We start from the raw sequence: 9,137 nt of genomic DNA, 5'->3' as shown, positions 1-9,137 counted from the left end.
AGAAGAGAAGGTAAGGGGAGAAAGGTGAGAGAAGACAGGAAGAAGGAGGAGGGAGGGAGGGAGAGAGGAGGGGAGAGGTAGGGAGACGGCGGGGGGGCGCAGGGGGAGAGAGGAGGGGGAGGGAGGGAGAGGGGAGGGGGGAGGGAGGAAGAGAGGAAGGGAGAGGGAGGGAGGAGGGGCATGTTCCATCCACCAAGACAGCTGCACTGCAGAGAGAATGGAGGGTGTGTTGCCTCTCAGGACAGCAAGTTCATGCTGTTTATAACTGTTAGCATAAACAGTGACCAGCTGAGGACAGACTTGGCTTCCATGGAATTCACAGATTCCAGTCATTAAAAAATCCCTTCTGAGTTTTCATCTGGAAAACTTTGCAAATGTATTTAGGGACAAGAGGCAGAAGATGAAGCCAACACAATTGGGCTCAAACCGCCGTCCTTTTCCTTCTCTCTGCATCCAGGACCCGCCCTGAGCCCCTGAGTGTGAGGACCCGGAGCTGCCCAGCCCAAGGGCGCGGCCCCTGACCAGAGGAGGGAGCTGCACAGGGGGGACCCCAGCACGTGGATGGCAGGATCTGTGCTATCTCAGTCCCAGGGTCCCAAGCAGAGAAGGTCTGGGGTTCCCAGCTGAAGCTTTGCTGTCGCCTCTGTCACCAAAGTCCAGAAGGACTGAGTGGGACCAACGCCGGACCTGCCGGTTCCTCGGTGGCTGCCAATGTGGCCCTCAGGTTGCGGGTGAGACCCTCTAGGGGAGCCCAGACAGCAGCGAGAATCACAGGCAGGAGTGCTCCAGGGGCCCCAAAACACAAGTGCAGCCTGAGGAAGGCAGTGCCCGCTCACATCCCCGTCCAGGCTTGTGTGCCACACTTGAGAGGCACACGGCACCAGAATATGGTGCTTTAAGTGGCTTTGTGGGGTGTAGGAACACAAAGTGGGGCCTCGAGTGGCTCAGAAGTCACTCCCACCAGCCCGCGGGGACCCGGGCGGCCCCTCTGGACGTGGCTGGTCTCTCCAGGGCAGGCTCCAAAGTCCAGCGGAGGAGGTGAGCGTAGGTCTTGCTCTGACCTGAGGAAGGCCCCTGACAAGTATCCTGAACATGCAGCCACACAGCTGACTGACTCATCTGAAGGGACCTGCTGAGCTATGAGCCAGGGATGGCTGGAGAGAACTCGACTAACACACGATCCCTGCCCAGGCGCCCACGTGGGGCTCCCACGAGAAAACTACGGAAGCTGTGAAGACGGAGGTGTGCATGGGGCTGGGAGAACCCAGGGAGGAGCCGCAATGGGGACAGGGAGGGACAGAGGGCTGGGCCCCACAAGCAAACGAGGGAGGCCCTCAGTGCCATGAAGACCCCCTGCACCCACCGCTGCAGGCCTGGCTGGCAGCACGACCTTGGCTGCGGGGGCCCAGGAGCACGTGTGTTTGGCAGGAGTTGCCCTCCTGGAGCCGCACTATGGGTACCATCATTTTACAGGCAGGTACCTGATATCAATGATGACAATCAACCATGCCACCCTGAATTACAGCCATGTCCTCAGCGGGTCACTATTTACGCTGACAATTACAAAGAGCTTGAACTCGCTGTTCCAAGAGGCAACAAGCCCTTCATTATCAGGGCAGCAAGCCTCTGTGCGGCTCTCCGCCTCCGCCGCTTCCCGTCGGGGCAACCTGAAGTCCCATGACGGTGACTCAGAGCCAGCCCAGTAGCTTCAGTGCAGGAAAAATCACAAAATCTCAAACACATCCTAAACATGGGCAGCTGGTAGGAGCTGATTCCTAAATTAAACCTGTTCGGAGGCTTTCTGGGCTAGCACAGCTCTGATCACATGCTTGCGCTTTCTGCTCCCTGTGAAGGGCTGGGCTCTGCCATTCTGCAGGCTCCGCTAGGTGGAGTCCGCCCTGTGGCCTCGGTGGCCTGTGCCAGACAGTGTGACCGTCGCCCGCAGTGAACACTCGGCACAGCAGAGCAGGCTTGGGGAAGAACAGAAAGTGACCTCTAAGCCTGCAGAAGACGCTAAGCCACGCATGGCCTCACGCGCACTGTGTGTCAACCACGGCCTAAGCAGGAAACAGTTCTTAATAGTTCCAGTAAATGCAAAGGCCGCCCTGGAAAACTGCGTGAACCTTTCTGACTCACAGGTGGAGAGCCACTGCCTGACACACAAAGGTAAAGAATTAACCTGAAACTGCATATTATAAAACTTATTTTGAAATGATGGTACTTAATTTAAAAGACTCCCAAAGAATACTGCATTAGAAAGTGACAGAGTGAAACTGTGAGGCTGACCACAGGAGTCCCTGGAAATTTCACCAAATGTTGTGTCAAAACTGGGAAACAGAAGAACCGCACCTGACGAAACATTCGATTAATCACTCGAGTCCTCCCCACATGCGAAGCTATGTTAAAAAGTGTTCCCAGAAGGTAAAGTGAGCAGGAGGGCTGTGAACACACAAAGAAAGAGCCACTTCATCCATGGACCATGACAAAAGAAACGCTAACGAGTGCCGACGACACGCTGGAGTCCAGGACTCCGGGCGCAGCTGTGAAGGTGACACTCAGGGTCCCACTGTCCAGATGAAAAGCCAGGGTGGAAACACCAGGGAGCCTGTCCCAGGGTGCAGAGCCAGTGAACGGTGGTTCATACTGGGCCAATCCCAGCTGCCAGGCTTTGGGACTCCTGGGGACAGAATCCTGTTGACTTCACTCTGGGGTGCAAGAGGTGGCAGCATCCCCCAAAGGCACCTGGAGAAGTGGTGTTACCCTCCATCCCCTGTCCCCCGCGCTACCCTCCGTCCCCTGTCCCCAGGTTGCTCACCATCCTCCTCACCTCCAGGCACCTCTTCCTGTCCTCCCTCATTTTCCTGTTCACCCAGAGCACGTCACATGACTCTTCCCTTTTCAAGAGGCTCAGCTGCACCCAGAGGCATTCCAGAATATTCGGGACGGGACACACGCCCTGGGGAAATGCCAGGACAGGGCCAGAAGGGCCTGAGACCCTCTCACTGTTGCCCAGGAAGGATGGAACAGCCCACCATCATGCTGCTTGTCAGGCAGGATGAAAACTTCTGTGTCCAAAATGTTCTTTTCACTAGAACTGTTCAGACCATTCGTGAACGAATCAGTTAAATACCAACAAGGGCTATTCCCACTTATTCTCTGGCTACAGTTTTCCACCCATCAGCAACCACACTCCTAGGACTTATCCCTAACGAAGTATCAGCGCCTTGTACCTTTTAGGAAAACCTCTTTCTCTCCAGCTTTGTCTTCCTTCCACAAAAGGTGCCTCTGACTGCCTCACTCGCCGTACCAGCATTTCACTTGGCTACAGAGGAAAATCTGCATGGGGCTCAGAGGTGGGTGGTCCCCGCATGGGCAGCAGCTCTGTGACATCCTCTGAGGAGCCTGGCCCAGGTCTGCCCCACAGGCCAAGACTCTGGCTTCTGGCACTTGGGCCCCCAAAGCTGCTTTCCCTCCAGGCATCATGCCCCAGGCAAGACGGCCAGACAAGGGCTCAGGGCTGCTGTGGGTCAAGAAAGCCTCCCGACACCTCCCACTCCAGGACCCCCCATCAGCATCCCAGCATCTGGACCTGTGTCACCAGCCGCTCCGCCGTACAAGAGAATTGGATTTTCAGCTGGGTGTGCTGCTTCCCTAAACAAAGTAGGGTGTTGTTACTGAGGAAAAAGGAAAAAGCTGGCATCTTCTTGGCAACCCCGTGACATCCAGCCACCGGTTTTCACCACCCCAGAGATGTCCACCCAGGGCAGATAGTGTCTTCAACCAAGCGTCACTGACCCAGAAGTGCAGTAATTAGTACACTTTCACCAGAGTCACCCACTCCTTCACCTTTACACCCAAGAAAAACATGTTTGCCAGGCAAATTAGATGTCTGGGAGGTGTAAGGAAACCCCAAGCCTGCTTTAAGCCTCAGACTTTTGAGACAGTTGAGGGCCGTGCACACAAGAGCAAGGCTGCACCCGAAAGCTCTGCTCCTGCCGGACGTCATGGAAAGACTGCACGGCTCAGCCACATGGACCCTTCCAGGACTTCACCAGAGGGACCTCTGTGGCACACACAACGACATGCACTTTGTTCAGCCTCGAACAGACCACGCCCTCGTTCCAGGGTCGGTGATCCACCTCCTGCCATCACCTCACCGAGGGTCTGCGTCTGCCTCTGTCATAACTTTGCTGTTTTACCCGGGTACTAAAATGCAACATCGGAATGTTTAAAGGTCTTTAAGTACCAACATTCTGGGTGCAGTTCTTGGCACTTTAATGTGGTCACTCGATGCAGGCCTCACAATTCTGAGGTAGCTCATACCTTTCCTACCTAACCAGGGAAGAAACAGAGGCATGGAAGGTCTAGCTCCAAAGGAGCAGGATAGTATTCAAACCAGTGATCTTCGTCACATGCTGACCTACCTCTCAGGCTGAGATAAGGTTCAAAATTAACTAGGTAGAACAGTGTTCCATAAATCAGCTAGAAATGGTCCTTGTGGATGGGCCTGTGGTTATTCCCTGAAGAACAAGACCATTCGCCCTAAAATCCACCTGTGTCACACTCAAATGTTTACATATCCAATTATTTTTAAAATACTCCAATCAAGCATGTTTACAGCCATTTAGAGCCATATAGATTGTCTGCTTTGCTGACAATCAACCCAAGACCTCTGTCAGCAAAGGACATGGTGCCAGGTCCAGAGAAGGTGGGACAGAGACACAAACAGGAACCGCTCCGTCCCTGGGAGCCTCGCTCTGATGGGCCCGCGAGGACATGTCACAGACCACGGGGCACAGGCAGACGGCAGGCCAGGAGAAGGGGCTGCGCTGCCGGGAGGCAGTGCTTTGAGCTCTAATGGATGGAACCTGCTAACCAGCGAAGGTGGAGAGAGGGCGCCCGTCTGAGAGGATGAAGAGGCAGCAAAGCACAGCTGGCCTCGGGGAACCGGAAGCCACAGAGATATCAGGCTGGGTGCTGCTGTCTGCCGGCCACTGGCTGGGGGACTGTACTGGGCCTGGAGGGACATCCCTGACACTCTCCACTGGATGCCAGGGGCACCCCCAGCCCTAGGTGAGAACCACGGATCCCATGGTGAATGAGGCCAGCCTGTGGGAAGTGGGGCTGGGACAGCTCTGCACAGCTTAATACGAAAGTTGGGTTCTATTTTGTAGGGCTTTGGTGATGCCAATGGCTGGTCAGTGCTGTCCGTCAGGAAGTGATTTGATGACAGACTAGAGAAGGGGCTGCCAAGGCCAGCGGGGCACTCGCTGCCTGGGTCCAAGGAAAAGGAAATGAAGGCTGGCGATGTGACAGTGTCGGGGAGCACAGAGGGAAGGAACTGGTGGAGACACAGGGCTGGCCCTGCCCAGGGCTACGAGCAGGTACCCGGGGGTCGTCCTATTAATTCTTCTCAGGGCACCAAGAGGCAGCTGTGAGGATCCCTCTCCTGAGGACAGAACTGCTCCAGAACCACACAGCGAGGATCCACAGAAGCAAGATCCGGGCCAGCTCCACAGCGGGCGATCTTGACCCCTCACCCGTGGTCCTTAGACAGGGATCAGAGCCCCCTGGACACACAGACGCTCCCAGGAACTGCAGGAAGGGGAAGCAGAAGCCCCGGACCAGAGGCAGGACCCAGGGATTCTGCCCTCCAGGTCACATGGGGACCAGCCACTGCACAGGTGGACACACGGTGCTTTAACTCGCGCTGGGGGAAGGAGCCCTCGCTCTCAGGGAGGAGACCGCAGCTCGATCGGGCCGGCCTCCCTGCTGGGCACAGCCTGAGCCACAGGACCAAGGCCAGAGAGGATTACCAAGGTTCACCTGGCCCAGCTTCCGGCAGCCCCCAACTAGGCCACTACCCTCACCTGAACAGCCCGGTCCATCACCAAGCCCCACCCTCTTCTGCCAGCCCTGCCCCCACAAGGCCCCGCCTCTCGCATGCAAGCCCCGCCCCCAAGGCCTAGCTTGCCTGCAGCCCCGCCCCACTGGCTCCACCCCATCTCCTGCAAGCCCCATCCTCAAGGCCCAGCTCACCTGCATCCCCACCTACTAGGCTTCACTCCTCACCTGCAAAGAGCCACCCCTCACTAAGCTCCTCCCATCACTTGCACAGCCCCGCCCAACATAGCACGCCCTTCTAGAAACCCTAGACACACTAGGGTTTCTGCCGCCAAACCTGATGATTCTCTGAGTGTGAGCACGAAGACTCAGTGTCCTGATCTGTTCAGTCAGGTTTTGCCATCAAATAGTTTGCTCTAAACTTCTGCAGAATCTTTCAGTTTTCTGAGCCATTTGGGTTTCAAAATTATAACGAAGAAATTGTGGACCTATACTTACTTGGGTTTATATTAAAATGGATTCATTTGTTTTTTTGTTTTGTTATTTGCTTAAACCTTTTCCTTTTTTTTTTTTTTTTTTTTTAGTATAGTAACTAAAAATGACAACACTTCACATATTTGGCCAGCTGTTGGCTCTGTGCTATGCTTGATGTTGTAGCAAATGTAAAAGATAAACAGCTTACTGTCTAGAAAGACTGATGCGGCTGTGACTGGAGGCACATGGTGGATGCCATGCAGAGGGCCAAGGACAAGGGCGGGAGGAGGAGTGGGAGCTGCTGCTGCTGGGGGGAGAGAGAAGAGCTGGAGAGGGTGGTGTGAGAAAGCAGCTGCCTCTGGGCAGGGCTCCAGCAAGGGAGCCAGGGAAGTGACTAGGGGGTTCCAGGCAATGTCCAGGCATGGGTGTCCTGACAACAGACTTAGTGCCTTTGTGAATCTTGCAAAGGCCGGGCAGACACCTGGGTTTATAGTACTGGCTACTATTAATAAGGGCCTCACCCAGAGTGGTAGATTCTTCTCCTTTATTTTTCAAATTGTATAGAAATGTACTTATTTTTGAGACTGGGACTCACCCTGTCACCCAGGCTGGAGTGCGGTGGCATGATCTTGGCTCACTGCACCCTCAAACTCCTGGGCTCAAGCGATCCTCTCACCTCAGTCTCCCAAGTAACTGGGACAAGGTGCCACCACGCCTGGCTCATTTTGTGTGTGTGTGTGTGTGTAGGTGTAGGTGTAGGTGTAGGTGGAAACTTTGTTGTCTAGGCTGGTCTCATCTCCTGAGTTCAAGTAATCCTATTGTCTTGTGTATTAGTCTAATCTCACACTGCTATGAAGAAATAGCCAAGACTGGGTAATTTATAATGAATGAGCTAAAAAGTAAGGAAGTTTAATTGACTCACAGTTCTGCATGGCTGGGGAGGCCTCAGGAAACTTACAATCATGGTGGAAGGCACCTCTTCACAGGGTGGTGTGGAAGAGAATGACAAGTGAAGGGAGAAGCCCCTTATAAAACCATCAGATCTCATGAGAACATACTCACTGTCATGAGAATAACATGGGGGAACAGCCCTCATGATTCAGTTACCTCCTACCAGGTCCCTCCTACAACATGTGGAGATTATGGGAACTACAATTCAAGATGAGATTTGGGTGGGGATGTGGCCAAACCATATCACCTTGGCCTTCCAAAGTGCTGCGATTAAAGGTGTGAGCCACTGTGTCCAGCCATAGAAACTTATGATAAGTCACGTTTCTTGTTTGAGAAATAGCTACCATGAATGCTATTATTAAAGCTATATATTATTAGAAAGCAGACATCTCACTGTATCTGCTGATTTTAAATGCATTGATCATCTGATACAAAGTACGGTAAGCTTGGAAACAAGTAATTTAACAGCGGTAGATAATGCAGGTCGTAGTAGGCCGCTTTATGCATGACTGTTGGATGGCAGGCTCCCTAGATTGGGCTGAGGAGACCCGAGGTCTCACCTCTGCCAGTGACTTGCTGTGTGTGCTTGGCCAGGTGACTCATGGCACCTGGACGGAGGGAGTGGCAAGTGGTGTGGTGATCACAGGGACGTGGTATGTGATTGCGGGAGAGGGCTGGGCCGGCTGGCCTGACTGGAAGAGAAGACAGTTTCTTTCATACCAAAGAGTATGGACACTTACCAGGAGGCTTGCCTAAGGTAGGAGAAGATCTTCCACCCTGCCCCAGGAGTGGGGAGTCTCATCTTTTTGGGGGGCATTTCTATCCTCCCAGCCCCTCCAGCTGTTCTGGAAGCCCCAGCTTAGTGCTTACAGCTACCACCGAGAATCCATCCCAAACTAGGAGAAGCAAAGACTGATCCTGGACCCTCTCCCCGCTGTCGCCGGCTAGCCCACTCCAGCATTGCCCGTCCTGCAGGCCCGTGCTTCGCACTACAGGAGAATATATGCACAGAAACAGGAGGCACACAGCCGATGTTGGAAGGGGTGCTGTGTTACTGAGGTGCAGTACACAAAAGCAGGAGGCACTCAGCAGGTGTTGGAAAGGGTGCTGTGTTACTTAGGTGCAGCACAGTACCGTGGGAAGGGCAGACACCAGGGCGAATCCTGGCTCTGATTCGGGCAGCTTGTTTCATCACCCTGAGCCTCAGTTGTTTCATCTGTAAATGAGGATGAGAATACCTCCGTCACAGGATTCTATGTGACATGATTAGAAAATGCCTAGCCAAAAAAGAATAAAAAATTAAAAAATAAAAAAATGGAAAATACCTAGCCAGTAATAAGCACTCAAAAATATACATATATATACACACATTCTCATTTGCCTTCTTTAGGTCTTTCTTTCCTTGTTTGTAGGATAAGGGACTTGGACAGGATGGTTCTGTTCTCTCCAGCTCTGAAATACTGGCTTCCCGGCATCATCTAATTTCAGGCAGAAAATCCAGTTTTCTCAGTGTGTCGAAGATCACCATTTCACAGGCTATTTCGTCTACGTTTAACTGCTCGTGTTTTTCTGGTTAACTCAGGTGACATCTGTTCCCGAGCCGTTCCTGATGGCCATGAAGCTCAGCCACGATGACACAAGAGCCAGGTATTTACACCTGGCCAGAGAAGACAGGAATAATCTGTTCAGGTATGTCGTGCATTTTAAGAACATGGTTTTGAAAGTTTTATTTAAATCAAGGATGTCCAATCTTTTGGCTTCCCTGTGCCACATTAGGAGAACAACTGTCTTAGGCCACACACTAAATACACTAACACTAAGGACAGTTGATGAGCTAAAAAAAAAATAAATAAATAGAGGACCTCAAT

Source organism: Macaca mulatta, chromosome 8, assembly GCF_049350105.2.
Source record: "Macaca mulatta isolate MMU2019108-1 chromosome 8, T2T-MMU8v2.0, whole genome shotgun sequence".
In the NCBI taxonomy this organism is placed as follows: Eukaryota; Metazoa; Chordata; class Mammalia; order Primates; family Cercopithecidae; genus Macaca; species Macaca mulatta.
Note: the sequence above shows the minus strand (reverse complement) of the source record.